Source organism: Platichthys flesus, chromosome 2 (genome assembly GCF_949316205.1).
Source record: "Platichthys flesus chromosome 2, fPlaFle2.1, whole genome shotgun sequence".
NCBI lineage: Eukaryota > Metazoa > Chordata > Actinopteri > Pleuronectiformes > Pleuronectidae > Platichthys > Platichthys flesus.
Genome location: NC_084946.1, coordinates 10641453 through 10668131, shown reverse-complemented (window position 1 = coordinate 10668131; position 26679 = coordinate 10641453).

Below are 26679 nucleotides of genomic sequence, written 5' to 3'. Positions count from 1 at the left end.
CCAAACACTGTCGGTATATAAGATGTTATATGTACACACAATAGCATGAAATAACAGCAGCAAACATCCCAACCCCATAGATTTGTGAATATAGGGACTTTATGCTTCACTGTTTATGATGGTTTATGATGGTATTAAAAATCATGAGCACAGGACGCGTTGGTGTGTGTACGTGTATATGTGTGCAACACAGGGGGGAGGGTATACAGAAAGATTTCCTGGATGCATGAGCTTCAGTATGGCAAATTAAATTTGAATGCAAATGCAGCGGTATTTCTTGACGGTCGGTGATAAAAACCCTATTATGTTTAATGATATGCTTTGTGAATGTGCATGAGTGGAGAGTGGTCTGCAACTCAGGGGGCCATCTTCAAAAGTCAGCCTACTCTCTCTGCGGTAGCTTTGAGCAGAGGATGTGCACATACAGTTCGTGTGTATGCACCCTTCTCTACGTGCATGTTTTCGGGTCGATGAAGATCGTAACGCAGCGGGTTCTTCTCATAACAGAGCCTCACCAGAAGGCTAAAGATTTCCTCCAAAAAACTGTTATATTTAGCCAAACTCATCCAGACCTCTGAAGAATTACACAAAGGACTTCACTTTCTGAATAGCTCAGCTAAAGCTGTGTCCTCCCCACACTTTCATGTTATTTTAGTTTGTTTTTTCTTCCATGGCGCTCTCTGAGTTTTCCCGGAGAATGATGATTCACATATTTCATGCTTTCAACAACGTGGCTAGAAACATTTCCTTGAATTCATTTATAGAGTAAGACATCTTATTTGTCATACCTAGAGGCGTGAGAGGAGATGAACAGTGAATATGTTATTTAGCACTACTTATAATGTAGCTTTCCCACTGGAATACTGAAAAGGGTTGGGTGTCTATTTTCTCTCTACCTACATTTGTAGTGAAACCTATTTGTGGGTGTGTGTGCCCATGTGTGCACCTAAAATATGAGCTGGTTGTCTTAATGAGGGAGCGAGTGTTTAGTGACCTGTCCATTCACAGACTATTGATTTGGTTTGATGTCTCTGTAAACAGCCAAGCACTTTGTGGAGATGCATAGCAGGCAAAATCATAAAAACAGACGCATCCGTCATCGCACAAACATACCCTCTTATGTCACATGGCTGAACACAGCCACCGAAACCATTCCTTAAAAACAGTCCAGTGATTTCCAAAGTCCAGCCAGAACTGTAGTTAAAAAGTCGAAGTCTCCAAAAGATTCATGTTCTGTAGGGGGTTTAGAAACTCCTTGAAGCTGCCACAGTTTGGTCATTAAGGTTTTTGTTGTAAATTGTTCCATGCGGCAGGAGCAGTATAACCGAAAATAAATATGTATGTACATCCACTTTGGTTTGAGCCTTACTGAAGGAGTACAAGCCTCTTGAAGCCTAAAACAAAGGACAGGAATTTGCTGTCTAAAGTAATGGTGTAGGCATTTTATGTGAAATATCTTTAAGGACTGCAGGGCTTCATTAAGATCTGCTAAATAAAAAGACAAAGAACTTCAAAGTAGAAGTGACTGAAAACAGCATTTATGCTAGAGTCTGAATTGTGGTTCTGTGAGGCTGTGCAATGTAAGGTTGTGCTTTGAGCTTAACACTAGCATGGCACATGCTTACAATGTTAACTTACTGGTGCTTTAAAGATCACCAATCCCGCCACGTTTCCCTAGAGTGTTTGTATGCTAACATGTTTGTTAAGGCTAATGGGAATGCCATTAGCTTGACAGGTCATGAAGGGAATATTGGAGGCTTCATCACATGTCCTGACAGTTCGTCCTAAAGTTGGTGGGACCTGTTATTCAAAAAGGTAAAAAGACCAAGGGGATAACATGAATCAGTAGGCTTCATCCTATGGGGACCATGAATGCCCGTGCAAAATGTTGCTGAAATATTTGTCAAGTGGTGGCACAACAGAAAAAGTTACAAGATACCAGATCACTGTTTTGATTAATCCCCTTGGCACCATGCATGCTTGTACCAAATGTATTTGGAAATGGTTCCACAGCTTGATGAGATATTTCAGTCTGACCCAAAGAGGTGGATTGACCAAACCCAACAATGCCATCCACAGAGTGAGAAGGAATTTTTGCTTCTTCAGATATTTTCCCTTCATGTTTGGCTTTTTAGCTCTCTGCGCATAGTATGAGGCCGAGTCTCAACACATGTAGCACTCACATGTGTCTAGCGTAACTGTTGACATAGCTGACACATCTGCTCATTCCCCGTCAGCAGTGGCCATAGCAACCATAAGCCCTCTGAAGGAAAGATGGACGGGGGACCGGTGGAAGAGCAAACAACCAACAATCCTTGTGTCAGTGTCTCGTAGCCAATTGTTGACACATGTTCTGTCTTATGAGTACCCAACAGTTATGCGAGGTAATGTTCAGGTGTTTGTATCGTCACACATGTAGTCACAGGAGCTTGACTCTCAGCACGTAGAGAAAAAAAATAGCTGATATAAACATTACACCTGAGCGGGGAAATGTCTAAGAAAGCATAGATTGGAGCCACACTGTCAGACAAATATGGTCTTATGAACTAAGAATGAAAACAGCTGGGCAGTCGCGTACAAATGTTTCAGGACAGAACACAGAGTTCAACATGCATGGTTTGACAAATGAATTGGACAACTGATGGTAGTACAGTACCATGCCTCTTTTCTTACACAGGTATAACATGAATTTAAAAAACGACACAGGGGAACAACACTACAGAACTCATTTAAATACACCCCAGAAGAGCAAGACTATTTGCACTTTCTCTCCATTTTATTGGCTAGATAGATGCAGCTTTCAGTCAACTAATGAGACGTTACTACATCATTCAGTCATGAGTCAATCAGTTATTGTCACTCAGGGATGGACTGAGTTTATGCATGGGCCATGGCGGTGGTATGTTTAACTTGATGAAAATTAAGTTTGGTTGAACTGGACTTGGAGCAGGTGCCAGGTGAGTCTATTTGGGTTTTATTCAGCATTACACTGGCTAACTTGTAAAACTTCATCATGTTCTGGATGCATCAAGCATCAATCAAGGAAAAACATCTGAGGATCTCCTAAAAACTTCCATCAGCTCAAACATTTCCCATCGGAACAGAACATTGCCCCTAGCTTGGTTAAACTGTAACTGAGAGCAAACTTATTTCCATCAGTTTGGATGGAAACTGATGGAAATAATGCTGTCAAAACAATATGGCTAAGTTTGCATTAAGAGGAAACCGCAATCACAGTAGGCTACATTACTCAAGAGTTAAGAAAAGAAGATGAGGGTGTTGAAACTAATAATCTCAATCGGCTGAATTAGAAATGAAGGACTGTGTTTATTCAAAAGATAAACAGTATAGATAATGGCTGGATGGATCTAAAAATGAAATTTCTGTCATTTGAGCTAAATAGATAGAATTATTAAGGAATGCGATGCTATTTCTAAATTTGCTTTGCAATTTCATAATTTATTGTATTGTGTTTTCAACAAATGTACTTTATTTATTAATTTTGAGGGTTGGTGGTCCTTGCCATAGTTTGGATGAACTGGACAGTGCTTTGAGTCTTGGCTGACAAAGTGTATGAGAATGCTTCATTGAGGTGTGTGCTGTGCTGCTTGCACAGTAGCAGTTAAAGCCGTGGTTGGGCTCAGGGGTTGGCTCCAGCCAGGTGGAATGAGAACAAACAAGCTGTCTGAAGTAATCACGTCTCCAAGACTCTGGACATGTGAAGGCACCAACATATCTGTCCATCAACGCTGCAGAGCCACTGGCCAGCGTCTGGGGCCCCCCAGGGCCACATCACAGACTGACAGAAAGGTTTGTACTGATGACGGCTGTTGTCTTTATGTTCCACAAGAGAGGAAATTAGGATTTTTGATTTCTTTATCCTGCCTGAATCAACTATGGACCATGCTGTAAAATAACTGACTTCAGAGTTACATAGACAAGGAAATAAACAATGTAGATAGAGTAGCTGGACTTTAGATAATTTCATCTTATAAAACTCAAATTTAAAACTGTCAATAATCAGAGTTTCTGGACAACAAGGTGTTCAAGTGGCAGCCCTTCACTTAAACACAATAAATTGTGAATAAAGTTCAATAATTCATAAATTAATCGGGTAAATACTTGTCCCTGGCCTTGTTTAAGATACTTATCATTATTTTATGTTATTAATGCATTCTTTTACATCCAAACAAGCAAAACGGCAGGGAGTGAGGACTGCAGAGAAAATGTTAATCGAGTTCATAAACACGCTTCTCAGCTAAATCAGTAGGGAGTGTCTCTCTCAAAACCTGTTTACCAGTGAAAAACACTGGACTTTCTAGTTTTAATCCTTTTCTTTTGAATGACAGGATTATTTTTTTGTAGCAAGAAAACATTTGAGATAAGTATCACTATCTCTTCTTCCATCAGTCCAACTGCAGGTTATTGAATATCCCAGTGGAGGGGAAAAACTAATTATGAAACGTGTCTGGCTAAGAGAGTTATCTGCGAGATAGCCCGCAGTGCAGCCATGTTTTAGCCCTTTGTTTTTTTGTTGTGCAAACTAATTAGTTTTTCCTCTCTTTTTTTGACAGAGAAATGTTCAGCTGCTCCCCAAACTAGTAATGACCTTCCATTGGAATTATGACACCGGCAGATGTAAAGCTTTTGATTAAGCCCATTTACATGGAGCCTGCACTGGTTTAGATGTTCGGCTCTGATGCTCCGGATTTCAAGTCCAATTCTGATTTGCCGCAGGTGCAGTGCTTTTACAACTTGCTTTCATTATGAACATTAAATCTCTCCCTAAACTTTGATGAAACCTTGAGATGATTTATTTACTTCAGTTTACATTTTTCAGAGCCCTTTCGTGCAAACTTTGTTAAGAAGCTATCAATAGCAAGTTTCTTTGCCATCTATTAAAGCGAACTACTTCAAACATAAGCCCTCTATTTAAAACTGAAATTGAGTTGGCGGGAGTTGTGTCTTAGTTCAGTATTTCCGTCCTAAACTTTGGGATAAAACAATACAATTAGCCGCTCCAGTGGATGACTGAACAAATCCCTGAAATGTGTTCTCTGTTATTAATACAAGGCCAAAAGTCATGTTGACCATTTCCACACCCACCACAGATTACTTATTGCATGCTTACGTAACTTAAACTACACTATACTAATTAAGGATGTGTGCTCTCTTCCCAGGAAGTTGGATTTGCTCAAATATATCTGCCTTCACTAGTTAAACACATGCAGGCAAAAATAATTAAAGACCATTATCACTATTTCCATGAGAAACAAAGGGAGGAGGAGAGGTCATTTGTTGGGTTATCTTTCTCATATGTGGAAAAATAAAAACAATAAGAGCAGATTGATGCTGATGCTCCTCCTGTAATGTACAATGTAGTGAGCTAATACAAAAGCAAATATATAAACTTCAGACCACTGAATGTTCTTTAAGTAACAGTTTGCTCAGATATGTTTGAAATACCAACTAAAGGAATACTACGAGATCAAATACACTAATTTACTATTTCCTTGTTGACCTAAGATGCGCTTTACCATCACAAATGTATTATGATATGTGATCAATGTCAGTTGACATATAGTATCTTGTTTGTGTCTAAGTTGTAGTGTGTTGATTGGCTTTGTCTATAACCTGAAGCTCTGAGCTGGAAGGGATTTGGAGATATAAGGCTTGATGTGAGACATATTTTTAAGTGTTTGAATTCAAGATGCTCAAAAAGAAACGTCTTTATAATAATTCTTCCCCTGAAGAGATTCCATAATCACTACTCCCTATTTTAAATTTAAAGCCTTATTGAAACACACAAGGAAACAATTCTCACCCTCTTTGAAACCTTAGCAGGCTGTTTTTGCCCTTTTTTTGCCTTATCTGCTCAGGGTTAGATATATATATATTTTTTATCCATTTTTTAAATTAAATATATATATATATATATATATATATATATATATATATATGTTGTAAATAATAAATTGTGATTTATCTGGGGTTACACACCAGCCTGTATTAAGAGAACGTTTCTCTGGTTTTCATGGGAAAGACTGGCTTAGCCCCCCACATCATCTGTGCCGGATTACTGAACATGCTGTCATCTGGTTTCTCGCAGTAAAAAAACAGTTGTCACCTACTCCACAAGGAAAATATGGATTTAGTTTACTAAACATTTCAGCCAACATAAATCAACAACAAAGATCAATTTGAACTTTCTTGTCTAGACTCTACATTTCACATTTAGACCAAAAGAAAAAATGTCTTGTGTCAGGGACCTTTAAGGTTTTCTTGTCCTTCACTGAACTATCAAATCTAATCTGTCCTTCCCAATCGCCAACCTTCTCATTTCTACCAGATCAACCACTCGGTATCAAAAGAAACGTAGCACCTCTCCAGTTGCCTCCTGTCTCTAAAATCATCTTGAATCTGGATCTCAATCAAAGACACCTCACTATAGGCATCTATAATTTAATATAAGCTCTTAATCCTGTCTCTGTGATTCTGAACATGGGTGGATGACTAGGGAACGAGAGTGTCTGATGACAAATAGACACACGGTTTAAAACTGGTTCATTGCTCCTCTGCTTGTGCAACATCCACCTCTAAGCTCTAAAGCAGTCAAAATGCTCCCACATATACATGACGCCTGCTACAGATGTAAACGATCACCTGCCAATCCACATGCTGTCGGCGTGCCTCAGGTAAACGGACCAGTGGACTGGAATATTTTAAACCTTACACAGTATATTTCACATTCCCTTATTTCCCAAGCCCCAGACAGCTACATTTGGAATTACATGCTTTCCATAGCAACACTGAGGCAATGCATTCACGACACTGTTAGCCAGGCACCTTATTCTTCTCAAACAGAAAAACGCTTCTCCTCCCAGCTGTAGCAGATGGATCACAGAGGTCCTGCACTGCATTAAACTTGACAAGATTAGGTTCTCTTTAAAGGCTCTCTAAAAACTTTTAGTGAGACCCGAGGCCTGTTTTCACACTACATATAGACACCCTGTCTATGTAGCCTGACTATATGATGAGCAATAGCTTAGCCTTTCCAAACCCTCCTACTTCTCCAGATTTAAAAATGTTGTTTGTTTACTTATTATCTCCACCAAGTAGGTTGTGTTTCCGTCCGACTTTGTTTGTATGCTTGATTGTTTGTCAGTAGAACTACATCAGGGAAGAAGACATGGATCTGGATCAAGGGGCGGATACATGAATGAATGAACAGATCTTTTTTTTTTTCAATTAAGTTGATTTAGACAAGGACTTGTGTATTTTGATGAAAAAAAAATCAAACATGACCTTGACAAGTGTGTGCATTTTATTCAACCCCAAATAAAAATCCAGATCCGATTCAACGTTGCTTCATCAGAGAACTGGCGGGCATTGGTGGAGGTATGCGGTCTACTCAGTGCCATTCTAGCCATTATCTTTTTCTTAATGTGTTTATATTTATGTAGTTATATTGTCATTGTTTTGTTTAGCTATCTATTTATTTCATCAAAAATGGGTTTAAAGTCTGGTGGATGCAAGGACAGAGTGTGTGTGTGTGTCTGTGGGTGGGTAACCTGGAGTTGAGAAAAACATTTACAAACTATGTATGCATGATAACATATTTGTTTTGGCGTACAATTTTTTTGCGGTAAAGTGGTAACAAGAAGTCCCACCAGAGACCATGCTGTTGATCTATCGGTGGCTGACATTAAAACTTTCTGCACAGAGGCTTTTTGCTGCAGCTCCTGTCACAAGTTCATCATTACGCTGATTCCTCAACACTTGGCAAGGAAACAAAGCAGCCTCCTGCTGCTGTGGATCAATCCTCTGAAGCCAGGAGAAACACTGAGAGTACATCCACAGCACTAACACAACCCACGGAGAGAATCCAAGAGGGTAAAGCTATTCTGAGTGGTAGACTGTAGCGCTAATGAAGTTCTGTGAATCAGCGTGGCTGAGCTTTCATGACTAATCGATGGGACAGAATACTGGTTTCCAGAACCAAAGGGATCCTGTAGAGCAGACTAAAGGCAGATCTTTTATTAGGATAGGAACAGATAATCCATCCATCTTACAACACAATCACTGGCAGACAGACAGCGCCCGTTAGCCTCTGTTTGACGAGCTTCTGTGGGTTTGTCCGCAGAGGATTTCCTTTGAGACTTCACTTTGTGAAGATTTGATTCCTGGGGGTTTCTCACTGTATTCCAAGGTAAATTGAAATCTGCTACCTCACTGCACACTAGAAAAATTGAGAGCCTTAATATTGTTACAACATTATCTTGCTAGGGTTCAACTGCAGCTTGACTTTTGAGATGACATTACTTAACGACTGTTACGTTCGTCTGAATTACACCACAGGGTTTTTTGTACATCTCTCACGATGCAATCACGGTATTTAACCATGATTTTATTTATTAATTCAGTTGTAAATGGAATCTTGATTATCAGAATCCCAGAATGTGAACCCATTGAAGAAGTAATTGGACATTACAAATAGGAAAAAAAGGTTAAGCTATTCTTAGAGTTTAGAATCTGGAAGAGATAACAAAAGGCAAGTTCATCGGTTGTTTTGGGCTCCTTAAACAAAAAGCTTTATCGAGACTTGAATAACAGTCGGAGTGCAGGGGAACTGAGATTTCCTGAATAGGTTATGAGCAACCCTCAAAATCTACTTTAAGATGTGAAATGTTGTGCCTTTTTCATCGGTTACAGAATTCGATTTTTTTTGCCACCTTGCTGTTCCTGGGTTCAAGATCGAAGGATGAATAGTGAGTAGGATCCTTGAGTGCATATTTATTATTGCTCACAGAAAAAGTCAGCCACTGTGTACTCTAAACACAGGGCTTCAGTAGTTATACAGACTTGTGTGGGAAAGTGTCACATGAGACCACATTGCAATGATCAGTTGAACCAATGAAGCTGCTTTAATGAGTGAATAAGCAGGTAGAGCAGGTTGTTCACTGACCCCAAGTTTAGTTGTTCCATCCCAGAGACACTGAAAAGACAAGAAAGGTTGTATGAATGTGTGTGTGGTTGGGTGAATACAACTTTTAGGGGAGAGTGCATCGAGTTGTCAATAAGAGTAGAGCAACTCTTTTAACGCAGTCCATTTACCATTACAAAACAGTGACTGATTTCTCCTACTACGGCTTCACACCTTCCCTGCACACCGTCATTTCTGCTTTGTGTCTTAATGCGTTGCACTACACCCGAGATACATTGTGCAGGAGTTAGTTCCATGTGCACTTTGGGATGAAGCTTGTCAGTTGCTATCACATTTGGCTGAAGAGGTACTGCTATTAGTGCCCTGTTCTCCGCTGGGTCAGTGCCTCTACAGTGCCCCCCCCCCCCCCCCCCTGCACTTACAAAGATTGCTGCATTTCTCTGGTCTGCCGTGGGAGAATATGAAGACCCGGACCCTCTCAGAGGACAAGACCCTGCATGAGATGGAGGTGACAAATCGTAATTAAACATGTGCTGTGCCATCTGTAGGGCCTGGGCAAGAGCTCATATGTAGTGACCGGAATGATATGATGGCGTGCATACAATACTGGGGCTGCATGGCTGATGACTCGACTTGTTATCAAGTTAACTAGCGGATAATTCTGATCGATGTCACCGTGTGCCAGTTTTTCACCGTAACTACCGCTACTCAGAACCCATACGGTCTCCATAGAGTAATCTGTTTCAGTGCAGTAGGTAAGTTAAACGGGATTCGGCACATCTGTGCTGTTCTGCTCTGTAAATCGCTGGCTAGAGAGCCCAGAGACTCTTCATTTTGTCAATGAAGCTTGCACAAGTGAAGGGCAACAGAGAGAGTTTGTGTCGCACATCTCATCCTCTCCTGACACCTGTCATCACTCACTTTTTCCCCCAGAATAAGAGCAGTTCATTTGGTGGTACCAGGAAGAAAATAGTATTGAACAAGCCCCTTGGTCAAATATTTCTTTTGGGGAACTTCAGGCAGTGTGATAAATTAGATGGCCCCATATATCGATAGCACCTCTCTTTTTCATAGCTCAAGATGGGATTTGTCAAATTCGGGGCGAGAGAAAGAAGTCCATTAAGTTCATCACACCGGCCCGCTGTAATTTGGAGGTAAGAAGAAATATAAAGATTGTGTGTATGCCCATGTGTGGGCGACTGGGCGTGTGTGAGTGCGTGTGCAAGGTCGGGTTTGGTGTTATATTCTTTCAACTCCAATCTTACTTCAGCTCAACAAATGGAGTTTTAATTGAAAACCATCTCTGATCCTCAGATGTTTGTTCAATATATAGCTAGAATCTAACTTCTTTTCCTACACTTCGAATTGAACGACCCTGAGCTATGAAATCTCATTGCAAGTTAATTGCCCTCGCCAGGGAGGTTATGTTTGCTGTGTTGTTTGTTTGTCTGCGAAAAAGTCAAAACTACAGAACCAATTTACATATAATTTTGAGGAGGGATGGAGCATAACCCAAGGAAGAACCCATTCAGTGTTTTTTTCACTTGCCAGAGCATGGCAAAATAGGGCGCTATAGCCTTGGTCAAGGTATTCACTCTCTATCTGTCAATATAAAAGGCTTATAATTAGAAAAATATGAGAAAAAAATATGAGAATGTACGACCAACAGTACAGATGAGAACAGGAGAGTTGGTGAAAATCTTTGGGTAAGTGACTAATATCAACCCTGTATGTACATGTTTTTCTGTCGTCCATTGAAAAGAAACATCGATTACAACATCAGAAATATTTGCATACATTTACATTTTCAGCCGCTTAAAAATAATCAGGATTTTCTTTCATCAAATAGTGAAGCTTAATTTGACTTGACAGTAGAACATTCATATTTCTTAGTCATGCACAGACAGATTAAGGGATAATCTGAATATTTGTGTTTGCCATGACAACTTCCCACTGCAATTTTAATAATACATATATGAAATACAAGGAGTAAAAATTTGAAATAAGTGAAAAGTTTTAATTAAATACGTTATTTGCATGAAACACAGAGTGATTTCCTATAACAAGCACAAAATATCATCCACAGAGTACAACAGTTCAGAGGAGCCCTGTTTGCTGGTGCTGCAGCTTGGTATTGTTTTAAAGTGCGTGTTCTCATCAAGTATTCATGAACTCAGCTCAGTTAATGCTGGAAAAATTGAAGGGGAAACACCATAACAGGGAGGAACAATTAAGGAGAAGAATCTTTGCAGAATTCAATATGAAAATAAATGAATGCTTCTTGATTATGCAACATATACAAACTTGGCCCTTGATTACATAATGTATACAGTTATGTTCTGGATCACCGGCAGAGGAATACTGCTTTTCAGTCCTCATACCGCTCTCGTATTGCTCCATATGGGAAAAACACAAACTCAACAAAAAGCGGCATCATTTGCTTTTATATAGGCTCCCTTCCAAGAGTCCAACTGCTGGCATGCTAATGGCTGAGAGTCTTAATTAAAATGTCAAGGTGGCGTGATGTCCCATTAAGGCTCCCCTCCCCTCCCCGTGTCTTTTCTGCTTCTGATCCTCCCCAGGGACCTATTAAGCCCAGGCCAAAATGATTGAAGTTCAAAGAGGTGAGACCGAAGGTTGGTCGCTCACCGCTTCGCGCTTCGTCGTCATCCCAGCATCCTCCAACCCTGACCTTTAGCAAGACAGCCGTCCCCGCTAATGTGCTTGCATATCTAATGAGAGAGGGCTTTAGACTCAGACCTCCCTGTCAGGCATGTCGGCGATAATGCCACCAAACTGCTGCACACCCTCCTCCCCCAACCTGCCTCAATCCACCTCCTCTCTGACTAAACAAAACAGAAAAAGGCTAGATAATTTGTCGACTTCGTCTGTCCCTCATTGTTGGCTCATCCTTTGCGTCTTTTCGATTCCTTTTTCCCACTTTGTCTCTCCCTACTTCTCGAGCTGCCTTTCTCTTTTCTTTGCCCGTTTTGTCTCTCGCTGTCGTCTTCCTTCCGAGGAAAGGTTATTGGAAAGGACAGGGCAGCGCCTGCTTTTCATAACCGGCTCCCGTGGCTGTCAAAGAGTGGCAGGGCAATTCTAATGAGCCTCTCTCATACTGATGTAATGGAGCTTCAACCACAGTGTGAGAGAGTGTCAATAATATTTATGTTAGTAAAATGAGCAAAAAGACAAAGTAGACATTATCGAGCAATGTGGTCAGGAGAGTCTAAACTCAACTTACTGTCCAGTTAGAGCCGAGTAGCAGGAGACCAGACTGGCTTGTGCAGTCTTTCCTGTTAGAAAACATAATGTAATGTGGTAGAATTTCAGCTCCACCACAGATTTTTCTCCGTCCTTTCTGACGCAAGCAACATAAATGACCCACCAGATTAAACACTGCATGGATCCAGCTAATGAACTTGTGTCCGTGTGTGTGGGAAACCTCTTTTCCCTGGAGAACTCCAGCAAGGCAGGCCAGAGTGGTTGTGGTAATGATGTGTGTGAGTGTGTGTGTGCGCGCAATTGTGGGCAAACACTTCTTTCAGAGGGCGCTGATTGCATCTCTTACCTCCAACCCATCTCCACAACAATGACCAGACAACATGTCCGCACAAAGACTTCCTCTCTTGTTCCACGTGCCTGGACACCTCTGGGCCCTCCACTCGCCCGCCCCAACCTTTCCTCTTGACCTTCCCAGGCACAGTTTCCCCCACCCGGCAGCCCCCTCCACCCCCACTTCTTAATGGCTGTGGGTGGGATGGGGTCAAGGCAATCACTGGGCCATGAATATTTGTACCCACACACTTCATCAGTATGAGATTACCAACAGGGAATGCAATGAGCAGTGCCCTAATGACGGATTTACACTTGTGCCCAATGGACCTGTTAGCTTTTATTTTTTCTGCTAATATGTTATCAATGAGGTCCCCTGATACTGCGGCTCATGTATCATACGGTACACAGCGCTGGAGCACACATCCTCATGTAGCGATGAGAGCAGGCGGGCCGTTTTCAAACTGTGCAGAACTTCCATCATCTTCAGGTTGTTCCAGTCCCGCATTAGACGACGCATCAAGCAGCGGGGTTACTCTCATTAGCGATCGGGCTACGAGAGTTTCCACGAGCTGAGTGGGCCATGTAACACTGACGTGGTAAAATAACTGTGCAGTGTGTCAATAAAAATAATACAGCTCTGACAATGTTATTAGGGAATCGTATCAGTGTTTTATGGTCTTTGAGAAATGATCTCTGCTGAAATAAGCCAGCAGACATTTTGTCACCGAACACAAGCGCTTGTAAACTCGACAGCATTTGTGGGTTTCACAGTGTTGGGGATGATAAATATCTCGTGAACAAAGACGCTAGAGAAATATTGCTACAAGAATCCCTGGATTGGGTCGGAGCCGTGATTTATTTGTTCTGTGCGATTTACATTTCATAAGTTCCAACAGTCTGTAGGCAAACGGACTGTCCTCCATCTGACTCACGTGCTCTGCACTTGCAGCACATACATACACATTGTGTGCGCACAAAAGCAGAAAGAAACGCCCATTTATGCACAGTCCTTAGGTGCACAACTAACACACACACACACACACACATTCAGAGACACAAACACACGGAACTGCTCGGCCCCTCGGTCTGCTGCGCTCCAGCGACCCTATCTTATTAAAGCCTGTCAGCATAGCTAGCACTATCATAAGCGTTTTATTATTGACTCGGAAAATATGATAATTTGGAAATCACAGGCCGCCTCCTAAAGACTCCACCGTCACTTTCAATTTTAGCGGCTCTCCCTTCTTTTAATGGGAATGATGAGATAGCGGGAACTTCACAAGCTTTATGACACTTTCTCCCTTCTCCCCCGTTATATTGAATTATTTATTTATTTGTTGTTTTTTTAATTAGTACATTATAATTGAGGTCTGTCACCTATTGCACCTTCAAAGAAAGCTAAAACAGATTTAATTAAAAACGGTATCTTCTTTCATAGGTGAAATTGAATTATGTTTGAAGTGGGAAAGATTGTTGTGTGACAGGAGGTTTTCTGTATTAAATCTGCTTCTTTACCTTTTACTTCACTTTTTATGGCTACCTGAAAATAATCCCAGAGAGAATCCGTTCCTGATAGTGCAGTGTCACTACCTTTTCTGGTGTTATACATGTTAAATAATTGCGTATATGCAACAGTCATTTCCGTCATCTGAATGAAATTGAGCATCATTGATCTGACACTGAACCAACCGTATACATCTTTGTGTAAATTAAAACAGGCTTTGGAAAGAAGCGGTTGGTTTACAGATGAGTAAGTTTACAGTTGAAAGTACATGAAGATGCCTAACTCTCATCCACCCACAGTTTTTTTTTTACTTCTTCTCCTATCGGCCCTTGTCTCCCTCCGCCCTCTCCGGGCCCTCAGCATTCTGGGATTACCCTCCTATCTATTCTTTGCATTCCCAGAGGCTCACTGTGTGATCCATAATTCAACAGAGCCCCCTATTTCTGGCCAAACTAGAATTTGAACTATCCCATAATCTCTATCTGACACTTGGAGGCTTAATCGGAGTAAACACTGTTGCTTCAATATTTTATTGACCCTCGGTCTTGATAAGACATAATTGGCATTTCTAATCTGTGGCGAAGAAATCTCGGGGAACAGGTCCACGGGTCTGCGGCTGAGCGGGGCGCCACATGGGTGGTCACTCCGAGGAGAGGCTGCAGAGGAGGAAGGGGAGATGGAGCAGTACACACCAGAGTAATCTTTCTCTCAGAAAAAATTTGTGTTTACGGCAGCACTGCTTCCTCCTGGATGGTCCAACAGGAAGTTGGCCCTGAGCTGTGGTCGAGAACACTCAGGCTGTGGGATTGTGGCCATATAATCTTCTCCGTTTGAAGAGGTTTAACCTGGAGAAGCTGCTTCAAGGAAAATGCTCTTGGAGGGCAAGAGAGACTCTATGAAAGGCCTTTAAAACAGTGGGGTGGTGGTGACCCTATTAGATACAACTCAGTCAAAACTTAAGAATAGCTTTTACTTGATGGTTATGTGCTATTTCTTATGGTTCTTTCATCCATTTATTTTGCCATTACTTTTGTATGATATATTATTTTATCAGCTGTCTTTAATAATATATTTTGTGATATACTTATGCTGTGTTTTACTTTAAATGACATTGTATCCTTTTTTTCAAATTTGTATTGTTTTGTGTTCTTTTATTCTTTGTCTCCTCTGTGATGCACTTTGTAACGGCTGATTTGAAAGGTACTACAGACACCAGGGTTATCATTTTTATTATTAAAATAAGGAACAGTCTAAAAGTAATTTGACATTAACATTTTTGTGCATTTTGTGATCATAATATTTGAATTTTGTGTTTTATGCTTCAGCAATTTCATCTTGTAGAGATAGATCAACAAAATAAGATCACATGAGTAAATTGTTTCAATAAACACATTTAGTTACTAGTGGTTGCCCTTGCTTTCATTGTGTGGGCTGCGGGACAAAGATATTTCTAATATCACCTTAAATACTGCCATGCTCTCTGAGCCAGTGATGCGATTTCGAAGGTGGCTCTCCAGCACTTCACCCTCCTCTCTCCCCCACTTCCACTTTGATCTCGCCTGTTACTGTCATCTCACAATCCCAGTATTTGTGGGGGTGGCTCTTTGGCCTCTCGCCCATCTTGCGGGCTTTTCTGGGCAGGCTCACCACAGCCGCAATTCCTGAAACTTCTCCAGAATTGGCTTAAAACTTTTAACTGTGGATAAAGAATGAGCAGAGTGATATTCTGTTAACAATCCGCACACCTGCATACAATTTCACACCGACTTAAACAACAAAATGGGTTAGTGGGAGGGGGGAGCTTCCAACAGATATGTATCCATGCACATTTTTGCATTGAAAACAAATTCCATTAGGGCCAAAGGTATTTCTCCCAGGGGCAGATCTTGTGAAAGTGAGAAAGATGGAAAATTGGCCAAGAGCTAATGGATCAAAATTACCCCCGTCACAAACTTTGGACGAGAGCTGACAAAATTGCTTTTTTCCTTTTCCCTCCCATCCGTCCCTTCCCCTCCTCTCGTACATCACGCATCTCAATATGAAACGCAGACAGAGAAATCCATCTGTAACGCAGGCATTGTCAGCGACTGGCAATTTACACCCATCTTTCTCTGCAGCTGTTCCTGTGCTTGATGGCGTGATAAATTAATCTTTTTCCGTGCCACTGCGTCAATTCTTTTAAAAGAATACATTAAGACACGTTAGAGACATTTTCTTTTTCCTGAAGTAAACATTTTTTTTCTATGTCCCCTCTCAGTCACCACGACAAATCACATTCTCAGATGAAGAGAGAGAAGCGGGGAGAAAAGGAGAAATGAGAAGCGAGAGCGACAGGGACGAGGAGAAAAGAGAGCTTTTGAGGAGCCGGAGCACAGAGCTGCAGACTCAGGAAAAGCGTATGATTTAAGTATTCGTCAACATTTCCTGAGGGCAAATAGTGGTCATAGCTGATCAAGCATAATGTCTGACATTCATTCTTGTTGCCAGAGATGACAGAATGAGCAGTGCTGCGGCTGATTCCCCTGGCAGCCCAGCCTAGAAAAATCAACAGGCGGACGTCATCCGTCTACGCACCACAAATTGTCCATCAACTTCCACGTGGATCATACCAGAATTTATATTACACCTCCGATCCTCATATATAATGATCGCATGGATCTAAAACCCTCCCAGCTGTTTCCGAAAGATACCACCAGCCAGCTAAGCCTTGTTGTAGATTGATTCTTAAACGGCTATTAGCTGAAATGTATTATACAAAGATATACGATACAGAACTACTGCATGCATTGTTTTTATGATTAATGCTGCTGTTATGACTGAACTCTCAGTATTTGTTGTCTTCACAATAAAACATACAGAGGCACCATACAAGGAGAATGATGTTTACTGTACAACAGTGATTTCTGACTAATGTGTAAAAACTAAGGCTTCATCCTGACTTATATAATTTAGTGTTGAAATAGCGTTTGCCATGTTTATGACTACTATCTCCACTACTTTAGAGTTTTATCAAACTTTAAAATTGAGAACATTTAGCTGCTGAACCCTTTTACTAAAAAAAACACCAGGTCTGCATTAAGTCTGGACAAGCAGGAATGAATATTTCAGGAAACAATGGTGCATTCTGGTTCTTATCACTCATGACTTATCTAACAACAGGGAGTAACAGATTAACACATCTAAGGGATAGTGTGTAAAGGAATTACCACAACAGTAATGCTGCTAGGTACAATACTATGCACATAAGACCATCCACCAACAAAAGAGGAGCAAAGACTATTGAAATCAAAGAGTTGAAGAGTTAAATGGTAGCTAATAGTAGGTAGCCACGTGTAAAAGAGTGCTGAGATAGAACTACTTCTTCTTAATGTTTTAAAAAGAACATCTATAAATATCTTGAAAGAATATATTTGGAGCACATGGTGAAGTTAGTTGGTTTACATCTAACAAACTACGCTCACATTACGACTGCGGTAAGACTACAAAACATTTATCTCATATCAAGCTGGTGAATAATTATCAAATTTGAAGATATGCAGTATTGCTTATCATTTCAGTTCAGTAATTGAATTGGCTTCGGCTGTTTCAACAGCATATCAAACCTTTGAACGTCACATGGCAACAGCGAGGCCCAGAGTTGGACTAACCAGGATGCACTTGGCTTTCAGTTCGGAGGGAGAGATGCTTTGAACAAGACAGTGCACAGGTGCACCTGGAGATGGATGAGAGAGGGATCAAGATCCCCCAGGGACCCTGAGATCTCCAACTCCCCACCGAGCGGCCGCCCCTGCTGGGCCCTCAAAGCACCTTAGACCACTTTAAAAAGAAAAACGGGCACATGAGAGCACAATAAATCGACTTCACTGAAGAGTTATGGGTACACAGGAGACGGACACTGACAGCACAGTATTCTCCTGCAGTAAACAAAGAGAGCTCAGAACATGTCTGTGTGTTCGCCACACAGCTACACCCACACAGTGCCTTGTTAGAAAATGTACCTGCTCACACAGTGACTGAGTATATGATATGATATAATATATGAAACACTTCTATTTAGACCAGTCTACCAAACCTAAAATCGTATCTACCCGTCACTAATCAGATTTTAGCCTTTGGTTTTAGTTTTTAGTCGTTCTCACATATTATTCACCATAAGGTGCTTTTGCCTCTCATCCTGATTTTAATCTTCTTACTTTTAAACTTGTGCTATTATGGTTTATTGATAGGTGTTTGTGTCTACTAATCCAATTTTAACATTAGGTTTCACTTTAACTATTCATGTGTTTATTTGAAATACACTGAAAAGGGTGCTCAAAAGGCCTTGTAAATTAAAATGTATTATTATTATTAGTGAATTGAACAATATACAGTATATGCCTTTTCCACATAGTTTAGCATTGGACTGATATGAATTCAAATGGATGTGTTCGACAAAAGACGCTGTGTTCCAGAGCCAGTCATCATGGCAAAGTGAGCTGTTAACAGACAGAGTGTTCTCAGGAGACAATATATATACATTCACTTCAGTATCTGAAATTGACACATGTACCCTATACTGTATACGTCAATTATTCATTTAAGGTCCTTAAATTCAGTTCACTGTTGTCTTGCACACACACAGCATTAATGTACCTGTCAGTTTGAAATTTAAACGCAAACTCTCTTAAAAAAGAATTTCTGGCACACTGTGGACATGGTGCTGAAGCAGGGCCGGGCCATATGTGAATGTGAGGAACATGACAGATCTATAACACTTCAGTTTAAGGAACAACTGTCACATACACAGCGTATGCTTTATTATTACATCAGTGGGACGACACAGACTGTCGGTATAGCTCCTGTACCTCCCCAGCACTATGCTCAGCTTCTTTCCTTCTCCCGCAGATCTTAAGCCCCTATCACCTTAGGTGCTCCGGTTATGAGAAACAATTTCCTGTGTGCCAGTTCCCATGGAGACTTGCTGAAGACCGTGGTGCAGGTGTGAGTCTCGCACTGAGGAGAAGAGAAACATTCAAATCCTGTGATACTCAGATGGTTTCAGAAGCCTGAAGAAACCCACAGCTCATCATAAAACAGAGCGGAAATACATTCTTTCCTCTTTTGTTGTTAAAATATGTTTTTAAAAAGGTAAAACATTGTAATAAACTGTTGAATACAAGATACTATATTCATAGTCATGTTCATGAACTTGTGAGGTCCAACAACTCATGTGGGACATTCGGGGAGCACTGACTTTCCTCACCAGCATGTACAGTAATGCATGCAGAGAAAAGTGGGAGTCCCCCTGTTGTGACCAAATTAAAGGATCTTCTTTTGTTTGACAAACTCAGTGGGGGAGATCAAGCGTAGGCAGAAAATCCTTTTTTGCTGCTGTTTCTGAGATTTCTCTCTTTTCTTTTTCCGTGGAGGGAAGGATGTGAGACACTGTCAAGACGAGCCCCCCTGCAAGGAAGCAATTAAAAACACGGCCCTGTGAAGGTCTCTCCGCGGTGCAGCCGGAGAAACAGCCTTGTGGTCAGGTGAAATGGGAAATGAAAAGCTTCCATCAGTTGTTTGATAATAGTGGGTCTTTTTTAGAAGTTTACCAAAACAGCATGGGGAATAAGGGAGAATCACACATGCCTGACAATGATAAAATGCATGAGACGTGAGATGAAATTCTTCTGTGAAGACACACAGTCAGACTTAAAAAAAACAGGAAACATGGCTTTGATACTATAAGTAAGTAACTGGCTGTTACAAAAAGGAAAAAATATCCAAGTCAAGGTTTTTTATATTTCAAACCTTCCTGCAGTCATTCGGTCAAAGTGTTCCTAAACGCCTTTATGATTCTGTGCTGCACGGTTCGGTTTAAGAGGTCTGTCGCAGTTGATTCCGTACTGCTGATGCAATCCCTGGTAAGGCTTGCTCGCATTAAATTTTGTTTTGTCAGCTCCTTTCTTTGTTTAATTGCGGTGCCAATCACGGCGGGGAGTGTTTGGGAACATGTAGAACATTTATGGTAACGACGCTAAATTGTTGTCGTGGTGAATTAGCATTATTGTGCGGCCTGTGCGTAGGGTGACATAAGACAAACTTGTCTCCGCTTGCCGCTGCCAGTTGGCGTCCAGAAATGGGGTTCCGAGACACAGAGGAGGAGTGTGGGATGGAAAAGAGGATGAGAGAGATTTAGAGAAGAGAGGGGGCACGATTACCGCAGCCGTATGCCGTTAGATGGATGAGGATTCATAAAAGCAGACACGGGAGAGACAGAGACAGAGAACGGTACATGGCTGCTGCACTAGCATCGGGAACATGACTTCAAAACGTTTGGGGGGAAATTCTCAGCAAGACAAGATTCTGATGGAAGAATGCAAATCCCTGATGTGACATAATGGATAAACCAGTGTGTGTGAGCAATGTATTAATCTGGGTGTGGGGAAAAAAATGTGTTGGCACAGTCCAAACATGCTGACTCCACAAGGTAAACGACCACATCAAAGGACTGATGGGTTGAAATTAGGTTGAGTTTTTGCATTATTGTGTCCTGATCATGATACATCTGTGTAGCATTCACTCCACATCCTCACTAATGAATGCTGTGTCTGTTAGGACGCAGTTCAGCAGATGACAGGTGGGGGCAGTACTATAAAGTAAGGTCAGCAGCACTTTTGGATCCCAACATTAGTCAGCGGATGGAGACGTCTGTGGATGTAAACCTGCGATTGGCCGCATGTCTCAGTCCAAACACCCGACAAGCATTTACTTAAACATGTAGATGTTTTTAAGGTAAGAGTCAAGGTTAGGCATGCAGGTGTGGTTAGGTTTCGGGGAAATGCACCAGGGGGAGCTACATTTGATTCAGTGTCCTCTACTGTGAAAATATTTTTCTGAGCAATGACCAGCAGGTGAAGATATTTTCAACTCAAGACATAAACACTGAGCAACTCCCTTTGTTAACGTTCAAGCAACACAAACACTCTGTAGGAGAGTTATATAGTTGTTTGTTTGAATGGTACTGTACACAGTCTCTTTAATATCTATTAAATATATTGAGGCACCAAGGACCTCAATGAACTGTAGATAATAAAGATGGATGACTTGCCTGCTCCACAAAATTGAAGCCAAAGCATCTCGATCCCACCCTTATAGCAAAAGAGGCATGGACCAGACTTAAAGCCAAAGCACACGTCAATTACATTTTTACTACAGCAGTCACTCGTTGATTTGATTTGCTAAAATGACTTAAAAGTGATCATTAGTTTTAGAAGGAGTGAAGAACAGAGGAACAATCCCAGAGTAAGGAAACTTAGAAAAGGTGGTATTGTGACTGGGAGGGTAAGGCAGTATAGATGTAATAAAGTTTGGTAAACATCAGGCGGTGGTTGGTTGGCTCACAGCCGTATTTTTTCTGCAGCGACTTTAAATTTGAAGCCGTGCCTTGAGGACACACAGATCTGCTGCAGCCTCGCTGTGAACCAAATATCTGGTTGTTATTTTGAAATATGTGTATAAGCCGTGGGGCAGGTGAACCTGTAATTTCACTTTTATGGTGTGCTCCAATTTAACTGCCACTGTTTGTCTTATGTCCAGTCAAGTTCCAAATAATTAGATTTCATTAGTGTTTGTTAGCAAGGTGGGTTTGGAAAATGTTATCAATGCTTTCATAAAACCGGCTCTTCTGTCTCTGGGCAGGGTTTTCCTCTTGGCAGTCTGTGGCTGCACCAGGGGCAGGTTCACCAGTTCAGAGGGTGTGTTGTGGTTTAGAGTTGCTATATATCAGACCTTGTATCACACTTTGTTACATCGTTCTCCCCTTTTACAGTACTTTTTTTAGCAAGATCAGCAGATATATTTTCTATCTGATCAGTAAACAGCATCAGTACTTCAATTGGTCCTCTATATGGTGTATTTTTTTTTAAAAGTTTAAGCATCTGCACTTTGTCGAGGCCACTTTCACAACCCTACAGGAGAACAGCAAGTATTTACATTCAGCTGTATTTGATTTAAATGATCCGGAGCTTGTAAAACACATATTTACCATCGCATTGGAGGTTATGTTTTCACTTTCTTTAACATTGTGAGATTTTTAAACATTTTCTTGATTTCATTTCAGGCATTTAAAGGAGAGTGGTATTTATGACTATGTGCAATTTGGTGCAAATCCAAATAAAAATCTGGATCTAGTAAATTTTAATTTGGCTTCATAAGAGGACAGTGGGTCCTTGGCGTAGGTATAAACTACTTCTAATTTTAAAAGTGAATGCATCTGCACTCTGTCAAGACCATTAATAAAAACTAAATCATTACTAACCAATACTTGTATTTATCTGTGTGCAGTTTACATGAACATTTTAGTGACTGGGAACCATAACAGAAACAAAATACAGCCTTTTTATATTTCTGTGAATGTTTTCTCATTCTGAATGACATTAGCTTTACCTGTGACCATCTATGAAAGGTTTCTGTCCCATCGAGGTTGTCTCAGTTTCACAATGACGATCATGTCACTCCCATTTATTCCATCAAATGTATCTTCTTCCTATTCGGCATAATGCTCCACTTTATTTCTCGACGTATTGCAGCATGCAGCCTATACCTTTGCCCCAGCCTGCTTTCATCCCATTCTTCTCTCTTCTACACCAGAATTTCCTCTCGAATTCTCAGCTCTGCTCATCATACTGTATCACATGCCTCAAAGCAAATGCTACAGCGAGGGGAACCGAATTCATATTGCTTTTTGCGTTCCATGTGTCAAGTCGTTAATGGACGGTGAGTGGAAGTGAAAAGCAGGAGTGTTTTCATCTTTCCGTTCTCAGTCTCTTTTACACTCAGCAAGGAAGCCCATGTAAATTGGCCACGAAAGGAGAGGTAGAAAACAATTACAGGAGCGACGCGCCTGAGAGAAATGAGTCTATTGCTTGACCTGTAATGAAGTGGAAAGTTGACAAGCCGGCTTTGTGCGACTCGCAGATTTGAATGCAAGGAGATGACTCTTCTGTACTGTCAACCAACAGGAAAAGATTGCCAATTATAAGTGCTGGCCTTCCACTGGCACCTGGCAGGCATACTGATGGACGTGGATGGACATGAATATTCAGTGGACATGAATATTAATGCTAACATTTTATAATAATGTCAGGCATAACTTCATAACAAACTATTAGTTAATGATTAATTAAACATGAAAAACAGTCATTAATCATACTATAAATGTATGAAGATAAGTGCTTCTTGACATGACAGGATCTGATATAAACAAGGAACATGCACAGTATTTATTCATGTTTTTACATATACGTTATACCGTGTTAATACAGAATTCATATGGCTGTACTAACATGTACCAACAACCCCATTACAAAATCAAAATGATAAAATATATTAAGAGCAACTCATGAGCTGCCAAAATATTCCCAAATTTTAATTATAACCCCTCTGAAATAAATTATACCCGACAATCTAATCATAACCAACCACAAAGGTAGATTTATTGCAGGTCTGTATTACACTATGACCCTGTTCAGACCTGGTATTAACATCCTGAGTGATCTGATTACAAGTGGTTGGCTCAAGTTCAAGTCTGAAAGCACCTGACCTCAAAGCATCCTGAGATCCAATCACTCAGACCACATTCAGAGGTGGTCTGGGACACATTGTTTTAGCCGACTCACAACAGTTTAGATGTTTTTTTGTTTGCCTCTCTGTGTCCATACATCAATTTGATACATAATGATTGATGCTTTTCCTTAAATTGGTTCAATCTTGTCTCATAGCTTTGTGAATTCATTCATTAATTTTTATCCATCCTGACTGCCCCCGCTCTGTCTGTCCCTCTCTCTCTTGTTCACCATAGCTTCTGACACACAAACACACATGGACACGCAGATCCTTATCATCAACCTCACACACATCCGTATACTCAGGTTGGGTAAAAACATAATTTGGTCTTTGCCAATACAAATGATGATTATTTTGCATGTCGAGTGGAAGGTGAGATCTGATCAAAAGTGGTCACAGGAGACGTTTTGATACCAGGCAGTAACAGATAAACGTAAGGTGGTCCACTTATGAACAGCTCTCTCAGGCCAGATGTCAATGCTAAGTCTGAACAGGGCCGAAATTAGTACTTACAAAAACAAAAATGAGTGTCTATAATCAGTTAAAAAAGAACGAATCATGCAGAAACAGATAAAGTTAATCGCTCAGTTAACCTGCTCAAAACAACCGTCCATCCAATAATGAACTACAACTTTCCTTTTTTGAGAGCGATGACAGTAATCACAAACTGGTCAGCTGAAGTGATCCTAGTGGCCTCTGAAAGTTGATGGAGTCCACTTTGCATCCCAGTTAACTGAGCTCCTGAATATATCACACACAGCTGGTGCTGCTGCAGCTCTCGGGATGTGGCGCTTGCCAGATTCAACATGGGGTCCCTCTTTATTTATTATCAGCTCAGATTAAATATCAATTACTAAAACTCAGGTAGGTTTTTAAAGATTGTGTTTATTTGTGTTAAAATATGCACATCACTTAAATACTTTCGGATGTGTGGCGCCTCAACCCTGTGCTCAGCTGATTCTGCCTATCTGGAAGATGTAGGTGTGTGTGTGCCTGTGTGAGTATTTGTGCTTGTGTTTAAATGTGGGTGTGTGAGGGGGCCTTTGTGCGAGGCTGCTGTGTGCTTCCAATTCCAGTGTATTTAACGAGATATCTCACTTCTTCCCTTTTTTTTTATCTTGATTCCATTTCTTGCCAGCACTCAGGGGAGCAGAATTCATTCGCGCTTGTCTTTTTCCCTTTTTCTCTGCTGTGCAACAAACTGTTACTCAGCCATTTCTATGCAGCAGGAACCGTCATCGGCAAGTGATTGTCATTCAGTTTCAAATGTGCTCGGACTGATCTACCGTGCAGTAGAAAGTCAACACGCTGGATAGAATGACATGCTATTCAGTGTAATTGTAATAGGCTGAAGTTGTGCGGGATGTGCTGTCATTGTCTTGGGGCTTGCATCATGTTTCCTCAGGAAAGTTACAACATGCTTCCCTGTAAGCCCTGCATTTTCTTCAGCCTGATGAGTTTGCATATGCACAAATATCTGTTTACGCATTCTGGTATGTTTGTGCTTGCATATAGGCGCCTCCCCCTTGAGTATAGCAAGCGCATGTAGAATATACAGTAAGCGTCGGGGTGTCTCTGCATGGCTGTGAATGTGCCACTGTCTGTCTGTCTAAATGAGTGACTGACTGACAAAACGCCCCCAGAGGATGGAGGCATGACAATCGCTCACCCTTCCCGTGTCATTCAGCATAGTACGGGAGCCATTAACTTTTAAAGTCAGGCGTCTCTAACAGCGGCAGCGGGCCCCATGCCGTTTAGCCTCCCCTCTGCAACACTTCAAATGCCTGTGATGGACAGGAGTCAGACCTCTGTGTCTCAGCAGGGTTGTGGGGTGGAGCACTATGCCCCTGTCCCGCACTGTGGCACTGTTGGCACGGTTGGCACCTGGCTCTGTGAGTGTGTGTGCGTATGCATGTGATTGTGTATGTGTGTGTGTGCGCGTGGGTGTAATCTGTCGGACACCGAGGTCGAGAGAATGCATCTTGATTGACAAGTCTCATCAGGGATAACTTAATGGCACCACCACCTACCAATTAGAAGTCATCAAGGTCCCCAATTGAAAGTGGTTAATAAATAATGTATAGCCACAGTAATACCACATAATCTGGATATCAGAAAGTCAAAGGTGGATGCATTATTAATGGGGCCAAATTGGACTTTAATAACTGTTCCACTGAATCCCACACCGCAGCAGAATTCACTTATGTTAATATGCCTTTATTATTAATGGGCAGCCATTTTCTAAAATGTTAACTGACTGGGGTGCTCGAGAGGCAGTTGCCAAGATTGACGAGCTCCGCGTCTGGGGAGAAGGAGGTGGGGGCAGTGGGGGCTTGCTTATTTATTTATTCACCTACCTGTAGCACGTCGGCCCACATCATTGTGTCAATAATTCCCTGGTAAAGCCATTAGGCATGATCACAGAGGCCCAATTAACTCTGCAATGTGTGAGATGACAATCATACATCATTAGCCCTATAATGGCATGCAGTGCCACAGCCTCTTTAAAAACAAACACCGAGGCTATTACCGAGAAAATATGCCATCGTCAACGTTGCTGCTCCAACCGTTCTGACTTGTGCTCAAATATGCTGTTGGAGATGTGCACGTCAAGTGTTATGGGACATTACACCGAATGTGTTTCAATGAACTACTATGGGTTTTTCAGATTGAATGGATCTTCATCAAGGCATAGTTGGGATGAGCAAGGCTGTGGTCTCTGTCTGTGATTGCTGCAGGGAAACAAATTAAGAGATATACTGTGTTGGCAGTCATTTAAGTATGTTGTTTGGAATAAGAGGCCTATACATCTGTAAAGGGAGAGCGGTAATACAAAGTGTCAGAAAGGCTGCTCTGTCACCCTGATTTAAATTCACCCATTCCTTGGCTCAGTGGGAGCTCACTGCGGCTTCTGAGACAATTTGGTGGAGGCATCTCTGAGGGGAACCGATAGACTAGCTAATATGTTCTCTTATGGTTTTTGCATAATGTCCATGGTGCATCGCCAGAGAGCTGTTCTGCTCCAGTTCCTCCTTGTAATATATCTGGCAGCGCTTCTAAAATGCAGTTGTCG